The sequence below is a fragment of the Mytilus galloprovincialis genome, chromosome 2 (assembly GCF_965363235.1).
Source record: "Mytilus galloprovincialis chromosome 2, xbMytGall1.hap1.1, whole genome shotgun sequence".
NCBI lineage: Eukaryota > Metazoa > Mollusca > Bivalvia > Mytilida > Mytilidae > Mytilus > Mytilus galloprovincialis.
Window position 1 is genome coordinate 67,035,885 of NC_134839.1, and position 16,699 is coordinate 67,052,583.

General features: G+C 32.6%; 1 protein-coding gene across 3 annotated transcripts in view; it reads left to right on the forward strand.

Annotated features, from left to right (window-relative positions):
• Window positions 1–16,699, forward strand: part of LOC143064172 (double-stranded RNA-specific editase 1-like) — a 48,788-nt gene that overhangs the window by 15,759 nt on the left and 16,330 nt on the right. The window lies entirely within an intron of this gene.

The following is a 16,699-nucleotide window of genomic DNA, read 5'->3' on the forward strand; positions in this document are numbered from 1 at the left end:
TTTATAAACCTTAAAGAAAAATGAAATGTAAAGCAATACAACTTAATAAAAAACAATGGAAAATGTCATTAGCTGTAAAAATAAAATTGTATATACAGTAGTAAAGAGGCGTTTCTTAGTTTCTATTTAACCTTTTAATGTATAACCCAGGTGGTATAGTGTATTTATGTTTTAGCTGATTTTAGAGTGCAGAGAACAACAAATAACTTTGCTTTATCAAAAACATATACCTTAGATATATGTTGCATAATCATTAAAGATTACTAGGGGAAAAGTATAAATAGAATTGCATAACATTTATGATGAAACAGTTGTCTGATAAAATACAGTAAGTGTCCTTTTTTTCAGTTGCTTTAAGAATAAGAATAGATTTTTTGGGTGGGTAAGGATCATTGTATTGTTGTTTGATATCAAATTTGGTCTTGTGAGGCCTAGGGTTCCGGATTAATTGCAAATGCTATAATTTAAATTTTTAGATAGATTACTCAGCATTTTCATGAAGTTAATGACCTCCAAAATTTGTCTGACGGAAATAAATATTGATATGACGGTTATTGTGTTACTAATATGTTATAATCTTTTCTGATTAACATTTTCCCACCTTAAGATATGGTGTTTGGCTTCATCAAATAATTTTTAGCTGATTTACACCATTAGTTGAGAGATATTCAGTGATAAGCATATAGTTTCATTTTCTATTTATCAAGTTCTAAACCACTATGTAATTTATGCTTAAACTGGTTTTAAATTAATTTATTAGAGATGTATAACCTTCAAAGTAAAACTCTTAAAAAGGACATTATTGAAACTGTAAGCTGAAATGAACTCCTAAAACTCGTCATTTATCTAAAAACAGTATACCTCTCACATGGAAAAAATAACAAAAAAAAAGAGTTTTATAGTACATTTTGTGTATTTGCAATATTGGCAATTTTGGATGTAATAAAAATGAAGTCCTCTTGTGAACACTGCCTTATAAGTGGGTGAGACTACTGAAGTAAATGAGAGAAAAAAAAAAGATTTATTGAACATGCTCAGACAGAATGTGCTACTTTAAAACAATTGATTTTCTTTAGATTCATTCAATTAGTTCAACAAAGCTTTGTTTATGAATTTGAATACCTGCTAATCATTTGTAAAGTTACATTTAAATTGAGCTTGTTTGGTTTATTGTGTATTTTAATTTACCAAGTTACATCTTGATAAAGACATGTGAGTAACATATGTTTGGACAACTTCCCTTTGTGTTCTATATGTGACAGATGGTCATATCAATTTAAGGTCTTTTAAAAGTGTACATTGCACCAAGTTTAACATAATAATATATTCAGACAATTTCGTTCCTTTCTGATACAAAATAGTTCTTGAAAATGACTTAACTAGTATAAATTTTTGTTTGAAGCATGCCTTTGGGTGCCTGATTTTCTTGCTGTGTTGAAGACCCATTGGTGGCTTTGGGCTTACTCTTTTGTTGGGTTGTTGTCTATTTGACACATTCACCATTTCCATTTTTAATTTGATTGTAAGGCTCTTTTATTATTATCTTTTAAAAATTATTAAAGGATAGCCAAGGTGAAATTCAAAGAGATGACAATCTTTCATTTTAAGACCCACTAACGTCATGCTATTGAAATTATGAATGAAATGCATTTTTTCCTATTTTTATCAACTTTTGGCCTGATAGCAAGAAGTGTTAAGGGCATTATGTTTTCAGACTGTCTGTTTCTGTACATCTGTCCTGCTTCAGGTTGGAGTTTTTGGTCGAAGAAGTTTTTGATGAAGTTGAAGTCCAATCAACTTTAAACTTAGTACACATTTTTCCTATGAAATGTTCTTTCTAATTTTGATGCCAAATTAGAGTTTTTACTCCCAATTTCATGGTCCACTGAACATAGAAAATGATATTAGAGTGGGGCATCTGTCAGTGTACTATGGACACATTCTGCTTTATATATGGAAAATAAATAAATTGTTTGCACCAAGAACTAAAAACACAACAAGAATGTTTTCTGTTATGGGTTCAATGCATGAAATATTTGCCACTGAACATTAAGCAACCAACAATCAATGTTCTAAGTTAAAAATATTGAATTGGTACACATCTCTTTGAGTGATTGGCACATAGAAAACTATGTACAACTGTTTGAACCCACAACTATTCTAATTATAAAGTGTACATGGTGTAAGCAGAAAGCCAGCTGGATATAACCAGCATTATATTTTATTTGCCAATGATTTTGGACCTTCGATTTCTGTTATAATTCCATTTGCTAGCTCCTATTGACTTATGATTCTTCATCAGTCAATGAAGTTTGCTTTTGATGGTGATTTATCCATTCAAGTGACAGTTTTGTTGACTGGTATTGAAATATTGTCTGTAAAGTTTCAAACTTTTGTCAATAAGTAGATGATTTAGAAGAGTAACTATTGATTGCCAATCAGTTTTACTAAATCTTATTGACTGTTTTAAAGGCAGAATCGAAGAATCAAATGATAATTTATATTTAGATACTGAAGTTAAGTACATTTTTAACCTTTAAAAGATAGAAAATCAATGAAGATGCAGATTTATTTAAAAACTGTGATCTGGTTTGATGATTTAATGCTGATTTTAGTAATTTAAAGTTGGACACACATTATCTACCATCTTATTTTTTGGAGAGCAATTTATTTTCGCCATTTTTGCGAGTAGAAAAATAACGCAAATATAAATTGTCTTGATTATGTAAAGTTAGATCATTCCTTATTCAACTTCTTCATGTAAACTGATTTGAAAATCACAAAATCACAATGCCACGAAAAGGGATACAAAGGGTTAATTTAACATGAAATAAAGTATCCGTTGGTGTATCTGTTGGTTTACAGTACGTCATTCTTCTACCTGTCTTCATGAAAGTCACTAACCAATTGCTTCATACTTCAAATAATATATTCACATTTCCAAAAGTTCTTTAGGAAAGTGTATCAAAAAAAATAGAGAAGGTTGCAAAATGTAGGGACTTCTATATATCCTGCAGTAGATGCAACACAATAAACCAAGTGATTTGTAATTATACCCCCGCTTTAAAAAAGGGGGGGGGTATACTGTTTTACCTCTGTCTGTCCATCCGTCCGTCCATCAGTCCGTCAGTCCGTCAGTCCGTCAGTCCGTCAGTCCGTCCATCAGTCCGTCCGTCAGTCAGTCCGTCCCATGAAACTTTCGTCACATTTTTCTCAGGAACTACACATCCACCCTTTCTGTAATTTGGTATCAACATTTATATATGTCAGCCATACCGTGTGATGCGTTTTCAGATTCATCACTTGACAACTTCCTGTTTACCGAACACTTGTCTGATTTTACACATGATAGCCAAGTTGAAAATTTTCGTCACATTTTTCTCAGGAACTACAATACAAGGATTTCTGAAATTTGGTTTCAGGATTTATATAAGTCAGCTATACCGTGTGATGCGTTTTCAGATTCATCACTCGACAACTTCCTGTTTACCGAACACTTGTCTGATTTTACACATGATAGCCAAGTTGAAAATTTTCGTCACATTTTTCTCAGGAACTACAATACAAGGATTTCTGAAATTTGGTTTCAGGATTTATATAAGTCAGCTATACTGTGTGATGCGTTTTCAGATTCATCACTCGACAACTTCCTGTTTACCGAACACTTGTCTGATTTTACACATGATAGCCAAGTTGAAAATTTTCGTCACATTTTTCTCAGGAACTACAATACAAGGATTTCTGAAATTTGGTTTCAGGATTTATATAAGTCAGCTATACCGTGTGATGCGTTTTCAGATTCATCACTCGACAACTTCCTGTTTACCGAACACTTGTATGATTTTACACATGATAGCCAAGTTGAAAATTTTCGTCACATTTTTCTCAGGAACTACAATACAAGGATTTCTGAAATTTGGTTTCAGGATTTATATAAGTCAGCTATACCGTGTGATGCGTTTTCAGATTCATCACTCGACAACTTCCTGTTTACCGAACACTTGCATATTTTTACACTATTAATATTATCCACTTGCGGCGGGGGTATCATCAGTGAGCAGTAGCTCGCAGTTTCACTTGTTTAAGTCAATGTTAATCTTTGTTGTCAGTTTATCAGATACTTTAAGCAATAGGTCAAAGATATTTGATGCATAGAATGATAATGTAAGGCAAAAACTATAGATGAAAGAGAAAACAGAAAAAAATAACTAGCATTATAAGATCTACAAAAACAAGATTTTAGTCAGGAATTATATTGTAGCTGGTATACAATTTTAAAAATTGGCCATTGATGAAGATACACATAGATTCCAGAAAGCAACACAAAAAGGTCTTGTTCTTTAGAACCTCTAGTGTAATTTTGAACTATTTTTGTAAGTCTTCCATAATATGATATTTATCACTACTGTTCATTTCGTTATAAGAATATTGATGAAAGTAAAACATTTCCATTTTGATATGTTTGATGTGACTATAGGGCAATTTGAAGTCAGATTTGAACTGAAATAGTTGTGTGAATGGCATGTTTATTTTCTACAGTAATGAATTTATTATCAAGCTTTTGATCTAAAGGTGCCTTCTATCTGACATGTATTGATGAAGATGAAGCTCAATGAAGATACATATAGACAAACAATACATCAACTGAAACATAACATTTGCTTCACATTCTTCTGAAGGTCATAACTACTGTGAAATATTGACACAGTGAACATATATGAATGTTACCAGGAAAGCAAGATATGTTGTATTTTATGTATTTCTGTGATATTGATATTATTCCCCTCTTTAGTGAGCTATTGTCATCAATTGTCATTTTCATGTTTTGTCTATCAGCCATCTTGACTCTCTGATGCTTGTGGTCTGAAGCATTGGTGGTTTCCTGTTAGCATAGTCACCTCCAGTGCAGGTCAAAGACAGTGATTTGATCCCCTGCTCTTATATATTGGGAGTCTACTGTGGCTAAAGGCATGTTACTATGAATTAAACTCATACAGCTGTTATAGTTCCTAATTTGCTGAAATGCATGTAATATTTGTCACTAGGGTAATTAAACACCATTTTATCAAATGGTCAGTACTGAATGAGAGCTATATCTAAGAACAGTTAAGAATCTAAAAAGTTTTTTTTTTTTCATTTTTGTGGGGTGTGTTTTTTTTCCTTCTTACAAATAAATCTATTTATTTTACACTTACTGCAATATCATATAAACATCATTTAATAGATAAAAAAGATTGAAGTAGGAAGTTAACTGCTAATGTTTGCTATCTGAAAATTTGATAATTATCTTTGGATGAGCAATGAAGTATTCTAAAGTGGTGAAAGATACATCTTTTGATGTGTTTAAGATTCCTTTATACAACTTAGATCTGTTTCAATATAATATTGTGATGTTTGAGTGCTTGTGTTGATTAAATGTGGAGACAAAAAATTACTGACTTTCATGTAATGTTTTGAAAATGAGCTAGCAGATTAGATTTATCAGAGTAGGTATAATTAAACACTACAGGGGTGCAGAGTAAATGTTTAGGTAGATATTTTGATGCTATAAAGAAAACAATAATTCATTTGTGGATTTTTCAGCTAGATAATGTATGGCTGATAGATTAGGTATTGAGTAGTACACTGGGCTTGCATCTGACATTGTTTAACATTACATATGTTCTGAATTCTTGATTTTTTTCTGGAAATTTTCTAAAACAAATAAAGATTATTATTTTAGTTTCACATAAACACAAGCCAAAAGATCAAATCACCTGGTAGATGAGTATAAAACACATTGAAGATAAATCAATTATGAAATGCATTTATTTTCAGTTCTCTGGGTTTTAACTTTTACAAATTATCTATTCTATTTTAAATTTGATTTATTTTCTCAAGCAAATGATGAAAAATACCTACATACAAGGGAAATAAGATAATGTATTTTTAAGCCCCTTTGCATTGTCATCTGTCTTAGACTATTGATGAAACAATATTCATCAACATTTTAACTTTCTCCAGACTGAAAACAAATAAGTGATGACAATACTTAAACAAGACTACATTTATTGTTGAACAGTATACAGGCTATAAGTTTGTAAGTAATGATCATTTGTTGCATTTCAAAAGTTCAAGGTATTCAATATTTAATGAAGTTGTAAAAGACTTAATAAGTACCCAGTTCAAATTAGTATTTTGTACAGTTTTGGAATTACTGGTCTTGTTGATGGACATTTTTGAATGATTGGATTTTTTTTCTCCTCATCTGAACACTTGTATAAGATAAGAAACCTTAATACAAAAATCAAAATCATATGGCATGAAATGGAAAACAATATGTCTAAGGGATATGTCTTGAAAAAAAGTTTTACTTAATTAAATCCATCACTGGTTTCTTCTGATTAATTGCTTTCCTTTACATGATTATCAGCTATGGAATTACTATGAAAAGACTGTAAGGAATATCCCACACATGATGACATGGTTCACAATGTTTACTGCATGTCTGCCATGATATATTGCATTGTCTTCTAATTTGTATAACTGCAAAAAACTTGATTAAAAAATTGTTTGGCAGTTTTCCAAATCTTGTAAATTAGAATGATCTAGTACCATATAAATAATGTCAACTTTACAAAAATATAAGAGGCTGTGGGGTTTAAGTTAATGAGAAGACATACCAGCAACATAAATTACCCAAAAACATCTAGAGGGCATCATACAGTTGGAGTCCTAGACAATAGACCGGTCTTATATTTGTTTTTCATTACTTGGCGTCCGTCGTCTGTCGTCCGTCGTCGTCTGTCGTCGTCGTCGTTAACTTTTTACATTTTGAACTTCTTCTAGAGAACCACTGAATGGAATGAAACCAAACATGGCATGAATGTGCCTTATGAGGTGCTGACCAAGTGTTATTACTTTGTAGCCGATCCATCATCCAAGATGGCCGCCAGTGGGGGATTTAGTTTAACATAGGACCCTATGGGAAATGCATACAAATGACTCTTCTAGAGAACCACTGAATGGAATGAAACCAAACATAGCATGAATGTTCCTTATGTGTGCTAACCAAGTGTTGTTACTTTGTTGCCGATCCATCATCCAAGATGGTCGCCAGAGGTGGACTTAGTTTAACATAGGACCCTATCGGAAATGCATACAAATGACTTCTTCTAGAGAACCACTGAATGGAATGAAACCAAACATGACATGAATGTTCCTTATGAGGTGCTGACCAAGTGTTGTTACTTTGTAGCCAATCTATCATCCAAGATGGCCGCCAGCAGGGGACTTAGTTTAGCATAGGACCCAATGGGAAATGCATACAAATGACTTCTTTTAGAGAACCACTAAATGGAATGAAACCAAACATGGCATGAAGGTTCCTTATGAGGTGCTGACCAAGTGTTGTTACTTTGTAGCCGATCCATCATCCAAGATGGCCGCCAGCGAGGGACTTAGTTCAACATAGGACCCTATGGGAAAAGCATACAAATGACTTTTTCTAGAGAACCACTGAATGGAATGAAACCAAACATAGCATGAATGTTCCTTATGAGGTGCTGACCAAGTGTTGTTACTTTGTAGCTGATCCATCATCCAAGATGGCCGCCAGCGGCGGGACTTAGTTTAACATAGGACCCTATTGCATACAAATGACTTCTTTTAGAGAACCACTAAATGGAATGAAACCAAACATAGCATGAATGTTCCTTATGAGGTACTGACTAAGTGTTGTTACTTCGTAGCCGATCTATCATCCAAGATGGCCACCAGCGGGGGACTTAGTTTAACATAGGACTCTATGGGAAATGCATACAAATGACTTCTTTTAGAGAACCACTGAATGGAATGAAACCAAACATAGTATGAATGTTCCTTATGAGGTGCTGACCAAGTGTTGTTACTTTGTAGCCGATTCATCATCCAAAATGGCCGCCAGTGGGGGCCAACTTAGTTTAACATAGGACCCTATGGGAAATGCATACAAATTACTTCTTTTAGAGAACCACTAAATGTAATGAAACCAAACATAGCATGCATTTTCCTTATGAGGTGCTGACCAAGTTTTGTTACTTTGTAGCCGATCCATCATCCAAAATGGCCCCCAGCGGGGACTTAGTTTAACATAGGACCCTATGGGAAATGCATATGTGTACAAATGACTTCTTTTAGAGAACCACTGAATGTAATGAAACCAAACATAGCATGTATGTTCCTTATGAGGTGCTGAACATGTGTTGTAACTTTGTTGCCCGTCTATCATCCAAAACATCTGCTAGCGGGGGACTTAATTTAACATAGGACCCTATTGCATACAAATGACTTCTTTTAGAGAACCACTAAATGGAATGAAACCAAACATAGCATGAATGTTCCTTATGAGGTACTGACTAAGTGTTGTTACTTCGTAGCCGATCTATCATCCAAGATGGCCACCAGCGGGGGACTTAGTTTAACATAGGACTCTATGGGAAATGCATACAAATGACTTCTTTTAGAGAACCACTGAATGGAATGAAACCAAACATAGTATGAATGTTCCTTATGAGGTGCTGACCAAGTGTTGTTACTTTGTAGCCGATTCATCATCCAAAATGGCCGCCAGTGGGGGCCAACTTAGTTTAACATAGGACCCTATGGGAAATGCATACAAATTACTTCTTTTAGAGAACCACTAAATGTAATGAAACCAAACATAGCATGCATTTTCCTTATGAGGTGCTGACCAAGTTTTGTTACTTTGTAGCCGATCCATCATCCAAAATGGCCCCCAGCGGGGACTTAGTTTAACATAGGACCCGATGGGAAATGCATATGTGTACAAATGACTTCTTTTAGAGAACCACTGAATGTAATGAAACCAAACATAGCATGTATGTTCCTTATGAGGTGCTGAACATGTGTTGTAACTTTGTTGCCCGTCTATCATCCAAAACATCTGCTAGCGGGGGACTTAATTTAACATAGGACCCTATTGCATACAAATGACTTCTTTTAGAGAACCACTCAATGGAATGAAACCAAACATAGCATGAATGTTCCTTATGAGGTACTGACTAAGTGTTGTTACTTCGTAGCCGATCTATCATCCAAGATGGCCACCAGCGGGGGACTTAGTTTAACATAGGACTCTATGGGAAATGCATACAAATGACTTCTTTTAGAGAACCACTGAATGGAATGAAACCAAACATAGTATGAATGTTCCTTATGAGGTGCTGACCAAGTGTTGTTACTTTGTAGCCGATTCATCATCCAAAATGGCCGCCAGTGGGGGCCAACTTAGTTTAACATAGGACCCTATTGGAAATGCATACAAATTACTTCTTTTAGAGAACCACTAAATGTAATGAAACCAAACATAGCATGCATTTTCCTTATGAGGTGCTGACCAAGTTTTGTTACTTTGTAGCCGATCCATCATCCAAAATGGCCCCCAGCGGGGACTTAGTTTAACATAGGACCCGATGGGAAATGCATATGTGTACAAATGACTTCTTTTAGAGAACCACTGAATGTAATGAAACCAAACATAGCATGTATGTTCCTTATGAGGTGCTGAACATGTGTTGTAACTTTGTTGCCCGTCTATCATCCAAAACATCTGCTAGCGGGGGACTTAGTTTAACATAGGACCCTATGGGAAATGCATACACAAGTCTTCTTCTAGAGAACCACTGAATTGAATGAAACCAAACATAGCATGAATGTTCCTTTCCTTAGGAGGTCCTGGCCAAGTGTTGTTACTTTGTAGCCAAGTTTTATCTTTTTTGATATGATTTCAAAAACCAAAGTAGAGTCAGGTGAGCGATACAGGCTCTTGAGAGCCTCTAGTTTTATATAAATAAGGCCGTTAGTTTTCTCGTTTGAATTGTTTTACATTTTATAGCTGACTATGCAGTATGGGCTTTGCTCATTGTTGAAGGCCATACGGTGACCTATAGTTGTTAATGTCTGTGTCATTTTGGTCTCTTGTGGACAGTTGTCTCATTGGCAATCATACCACATCTTCTTTATTATATTAATCATTCCTGATTTTAAACAAAATGTCAATAAACTTAACAGAAACTTTCAAAGATCTGACATCAGCAAAAAATCTCTGCTTGGAATGCAAGAAATTTGTCACATTTTTTTATACGACCGCAAAAATTTTAATTTTTTGGTCGTATATTGCTATCACGTTGGCGTCGTCGTCGTTGTCGTCCGAATACTTTTAGTTTTCGCACTCTAACTTTAGTAAAAGTGAATAGAAATCAATGAAATTTTAACACAAGGTTTATGACCACAAAAGGAAGGTTGGGATTGATTTTGGGAGTTTTGGTCCCAACATTTTAGGAATTAGGGGCCAAAAAGGGCCCAAATAAGCATTTTCTTGGTTTTCGCACTATAACTTTAGTTTAAGTGAATAGAAATCTATGAAATTTTGACACAAGGTTTATGACCACAAAAGGACGGTTGGGATTGATTTTGGGAGTTTTGGTTCCAACAGTTTATGGAATTAAGGGCCAAAAAAGGGCCCAAATAAGCATTATTCTTGGTTTTCGCACAATAACTTTAGTATAAGTAAATAGAAATCAATGAAATTTAAACACAAGGTTTATGACCACAAAAGGAAGGTTGGGATTGATTTTTGGAGTTGAGGTCACAACAGTTTATGAATTAGGGGCCAAAAAGGGGCCCAAATAAGCATTATTTTTGGTTTTTGCACCATAACTTTAGTATACGTAAATAGAAATCTATGAAATTTAAACACAAGGTTTATGACCATAAAAGGAAGGTTGGGTTTGATTTTGGGAGTTTTGGTCCCAACAGTTTAGGAATAAGGGGCCCAAAGGGTCCAAAATTGAACTTTGTGTGATTTTATCAAAAATTGAATAATTGGGGTTCTTTGATATGCCGAATCTAACTATGTATGTAGATTCTTAATTTTTGGTCCCGTTTTCAAATTGGTCTACATTAAGATCCAAAGGGTCCAAAATTAAACTAAGTTTGATTTTAACAAAAATTGAATCCTTGGGGTTCTTTGATATGCTGAATTTAAAAATGTACTTAGATTTTTAATTATTGGCCTAGTTTTCAAGTTGGTCCAAATGGGGGTTCAAAATTAAACTTTGTTTGATTTCATCAAAAATTGAATAAATGGGTTCTTTGATATGCCAAATCTAACTGTGTATGTAGATTCTTAATTTTTGGTCCAGTTTTCAAATTGGTCTACATTAAGGTCCAAAGGGTCCAAAATTAAACTAAGTTTGATTTTAACAAAAATTAAATTCTTGGGCTTATTTGATATGCTTTATCTAAACATGTACTTTGATTTTTGATTATGGGCCCAGTTTTCAAGTTGGTCCAAATCAGGATTCCATATCAAGTATTGTGCAATAGCAAGAAATTTTCAATTGCACAGTATTGCACAATAGCAAGAAATATCTAATTGCACAATATTGTGCAATAGCAATTAATTTTCAATTGGAGTTATCTTTCTTTGTATAGAATAGTAGTTGATAATATATGTTGGAAATTTGCCATACATGACTATGATGTCATTTTCTATTTTTATTTGCCAATAACTTTATGTAAATAACTTCATTGGAAATTTGCCAATATAAAATGTTGCTGATGAAGCTTTTTTTCCTTATCTTATCTAAAATGTTTTTAGATAATGTATGTTGGACATTTGCCAGACATGACTGATGTCATTTTCTATTTTTATTTGCCAATAACTTTATGTAAATAACTTCATTGGAAATTTGCCAATATAAAATGTTGCTGATGAAGTTTTTTTTTATTGTTTTCTACAATAAACAATGTATATTCACTTTTACTACCAACCAATCTTTACCATTCAGTGATAACAAGCACTTTATTTTACATTTTAATATTTATGATGTATTTAAAAGAGTAGTTATTGTTGCAAACTCCATTAGAAATTTGAATTGATATCAGTTTTGGAAAAAGGGAAACGGGGATGTGAAAAAAAAGGGGGGGGTTAAATTTTTCTCATTTCAGATTTCATAAATAAAAAGAAAATTTCTTCAAACATTTTTTTGAGAGGATTAATATTCAACAGCATAGTGAATTGCTCAAAGGCAAAAAAAAAAATTTAAGTTCATTAGACCACATTCATTCTGTGTCAGAAACCTATGCTGTGTCAACTATTTAATTTTAGATTTAAATAAGTTTGAAGAAGAAATCTTTAATTGATTTGTAAAATCTTGACATTTGTTTTGTGTAAAAAAAACCATGTAATGTCAAAAATTTGATCACAATCCAAATTCAGAGCTGTATCACGCTTGAATGTTTTGTCCATACTTGCCCCAACTGTTCAGGGTTCGACCTCTGCGGTTGTATAAAGCTACGCCCTGCGGAGCACCTGGTGTAGGACTAGATTAGAAAAGGCTTAAGCTCTTTAGACACTATTTGTGAAATAGTTGTTGGACTAAACTGTTAAATAAACTCTCATCAAAAGCATCATGTTTATTGTGAACACTTTACTGAGCTCTCCTGCAGTTATGCTTTGGGAATTATGCAATGAAATTTTTCACGACTGTTTACCATTTTGTGCATAGTTTTAAGGCAATTGTTAGAATCATGTCTATATAAGATAACTTTTTTATCACTTCATCCTCAGTGAAAAAGTTCATTAATATGGCATTAACTTTTGTATAATGTTAGCATTCACAAAGTTGTAAAGATCTTTAATGACTGAAAATTGCCTTTTACATGGTACTTTTAATAAGATGTTACTCTGTATTGTATTGTGTTTTGAACAATACTGTTTCCAACACAATATTCTGTCCACACTTACTGATGATCTTCACTAAGTACACATATGGTGGTCCTATAGTACTATGCTCAGTGTAATCCTTCATTGATTGCTATTCATATATGGTGTAAATATTGTGAGTTTTATTTTCATGGTAATTTTTTTGAGATGATTTGATAAGGTCTTAATTGTGTGGTTCTTTGGAGGAAAACAAATGCCTGTTACAATATCATGTTGTTTTTGTTGGATTTTTTAGGGGATAAATCAATGTCCTACAAATTGCTTGCGAGAAAGTTATTGTCTTCTTTCAGCATTTATTACATTAAGTAAAACAATTATTCAAGCCTTCTTTGGCTTTTAAACTTCTAACTTCAAACATGGAATTCAGGTACTGGTAATAAAAAAATTGAGTTATTAGAAAAAATCAGAAAAACTGTGTAGTAAATTATGCAGTAAATTGATTTTACAATGTATAAAGATGCAATCAATATTGTGAAACTGAATGTTTCACTGATTTCAAGAGTAATCTAGGCTTTAGTTTGAATTTTTGGTACATAAAAGTCGAACTATTATTAGTTTTAACAGAAATCAAATGTCCACATAAAGAACTTCCTGTACTTTTAAAATAAAATTACCTGTATAAACTTTCTTCTTTGATTTGCTTGGAATATTTCTGTCCAGGAAATTTCATACTTTTTACAGTGCATATACAATGTATTATTTCTATAGTATATATCATAAGTATTAAAGGAGTAAACTTCAGTTAAAGATATTTGGCCCGATTATAAAGTTAAATGGTACAAGATAAAAAATATTTTAATTTGTCTTAAAGACATATTAGAAAGTTGAATAGAACTATTTTTGACAACGTTTTATTGTAAAGTGTTGATTTTTACATCCAAAATAGGTCAAAGTTAGAGATGTTGACGAAATTTTACAAAATTGGCTGTATTTCAACCAAATTTTAGACCAGGAAACATAGAGAGCTGGCGTTGACAAACTAAATATTATATTCAAGTTAAACATGTAAAATGTATTTACAAACAAATTGTCTTCAAAGAACTTTTTTTGTCGACGAATGCGATCTGTGTTTCTTGTCCAAAAATCAATGGAAAACTCATGCATAGGCTGACTCGGGTTTCAAAATGCTATCTTATATTCAGGCATCATAGTCATAGATCAAATGTTTGTGCACTGATTCTGTGGGAATGCTATAGGAAGTTGAGAGAGAGAACCCTTGTCTATCAAATTAAATGGTTTCCCAAAAAAATGAGGAATTAAGTCATATTGTTATTTGGATTGAGAGTTGTCTCATTGGCACTGATATACCACATCTTCCTATATCTATATATGATTTTGTTTTTGGCAAATATGTTCTCACATATGAATCCTGCTTTATGTATCTGTTCCAAGACAACAACCCGTTTGTTTTTTGTTGTTGTTGATGGTTGCTGTCTGTCCCATTTGTTTTGCATTAATTTGTTGCTGTATTGTCTAGTGCAAATCTTACGCTGCATTTTAAAATTTTCAGCAGGTCAAGATTTTTCACTGAAAATTTCTGAAACATAGATCAATAAAGGTAGAAGTTATTGTCCATGAAAGTTTGTTATTACTTATTACTCTTTAACTTATTACCTATATTGCAATGAAGGAAACAAATGATTATCTAAATGGCATATTTTTGACACCAGGGCAGCAGTTCAGTCTTCTTTGAGCTTCAATTTTTTGGTTTGAAGTATTGTACATCATTATAAATAAGAATTGCAGTAAATTAATTAAATTTTAAATGCACAATACATTGAAAATGTAAACCATGTACATGTATACATATATTTTCTCATGAAAAAGTTTCATATAAAGACTAGTGAAAAAAGATGTCTGAATCAATTTTGAATTACAGTTGATCATAACTGATCACAACTGATTGATAAGTTGCAAATTTCAGCAGGTAGCAACACATTTTATACAAATGATATACTGCAAATAGCCCATGCACTTCAAACAGTTAATAATCATGCTACCACCTGCTTTACTGAGAAACCGACTATTTATTTTCCTAATCCAGAATATATTTATTTAAAGTTACACTACCTTAAACCCTTTGTATATAATCTCCAACTAATTCTTAATCTATCAGAACTGTCAGATTATAAAGGGGGTAACCTAATCAATTTACTCTCCGGAGAAATGTTCTTTAGAAATTCTTGAAGGGGCTAGGACGTTTTGTGTCGTTTCTATCGATTATTTTTTTTCATCTGCCTTACTGATAAGTTTTCATTAGTACTACACTGGTTATAGGGAACTCATATCAATATCTTATTATTAAAGGTAAGATCATAGATTCCATAGATTTAATTAATTAAAACACATTGGGAAGAATTTTATAGTGAATTTTTTATTTTCATTTTATAGCAAATATATATAGTTTTTAAGATAAAGGTAGATTGTAAAGGTAATTAAAAAAAATCACTATGCTTAAATGCAATTCAAGTTTTTTTTTTTTCGTAAATCATATAAGAAAGCATAATTATAAAGATTTATATGTATGTCACAAGCTTATTATAAGCATGGTTGCACCAAGTGCAAAACCATTTTAACATTAGTGTGTTGATGTAGAGTGAGTGTGGATAAGTAGGTACCTCTTTTTACAATCAACTCCTACAGTTTTTCACCTAGATCCTTGAAACTTATTGATCGAGGAATTTTGTCCAAATTAACAGACTTTGTAACTATGTTATTTTCAACTAAATAATCTATAGGCACTGTACTTATTTTGATTTAATCTGGGGAAAAAAACATCGCCTTCTATAGTGCTTAGTACAGATCCTTGAAAATCATTATTTAAAGATTTTTTCTTTGTTTATAAATTTTATATTGCGATATAATTAAAAATTGAGATATTCATCATTGTCCTTTCTTGATTATTTACAAGATATTCTGTGCAGTCTATTTTGAGTTTATGATCCATTTGTTTGTAATGATTATATGGAAGAAAAGCACAATAAACCGAAGGAAGGAAGCCAATAAAGTATTAGAATTTTGAAGAAAAAGAGCTTTTATTTATAATTACTATTTACAGAAATTAATAACAAATCAACAAATTTTGACCTTGCTGATTATTTCCATATATACATTACAAATTATGATGGGAAAATTGTTTTAACAAATAAGCCATACAGCATAGATATGAATTAAAGCTATTTATTACTGGTGCAATGCTAGTAACAAATAATTAACATCTATTTTGCAAACAGTATGACTGCCCTAACTTTACTCAGTGTAGATGAATTTATTAACAAGACCATGCTGATAGATTTCTTTCAACATGATAATAATACACAGATAATCATACTAATTTAATTTTGTTATCTACTTAAAACCATACCCTACAACTCCAAGAGAAATAAAAAACCTTTCCTTACAGTGATCAATATATAAAACCTATCTGAGATTATCAATAATTAATGAAGGAAAATCACTGAGAGGTGTAGAAAATTGATATATGAATTTCATTAGTTGATTCAAGTGTAACATGAGAAGTATGATCTGTCTGATTTAAGAGAAGGATATTTTCTTTCCTGGTGGCTATTCTTGTAGAAATTGTGTACTCTCATAGAAGTTGGACACTTCTGATTAAGGTCTTGAGTCTTGACATTGTATTGTGCTTGAAGCTTCTTAGTTTGGGGGGGGGGGGGGGGGCAAAATATTCTGTACATACCATACCATTGTCAAATGGGAAGTAATAAAACATTTAAATCAATATCATGATGAAAGGTGGAATTTTTCTAAAATGTCCTGCTTGTTCATACAGTCAACCTACATTTCAGAACCTAGCAAATATATTAATTGTTTGCTCTTGTCCTAAATATGCATGACAAATTTACACTGAATGTATTTAGCATGCAGCAATTTATCCATTAACCCTAGGTCAATTTCCTTACCTATCATAAC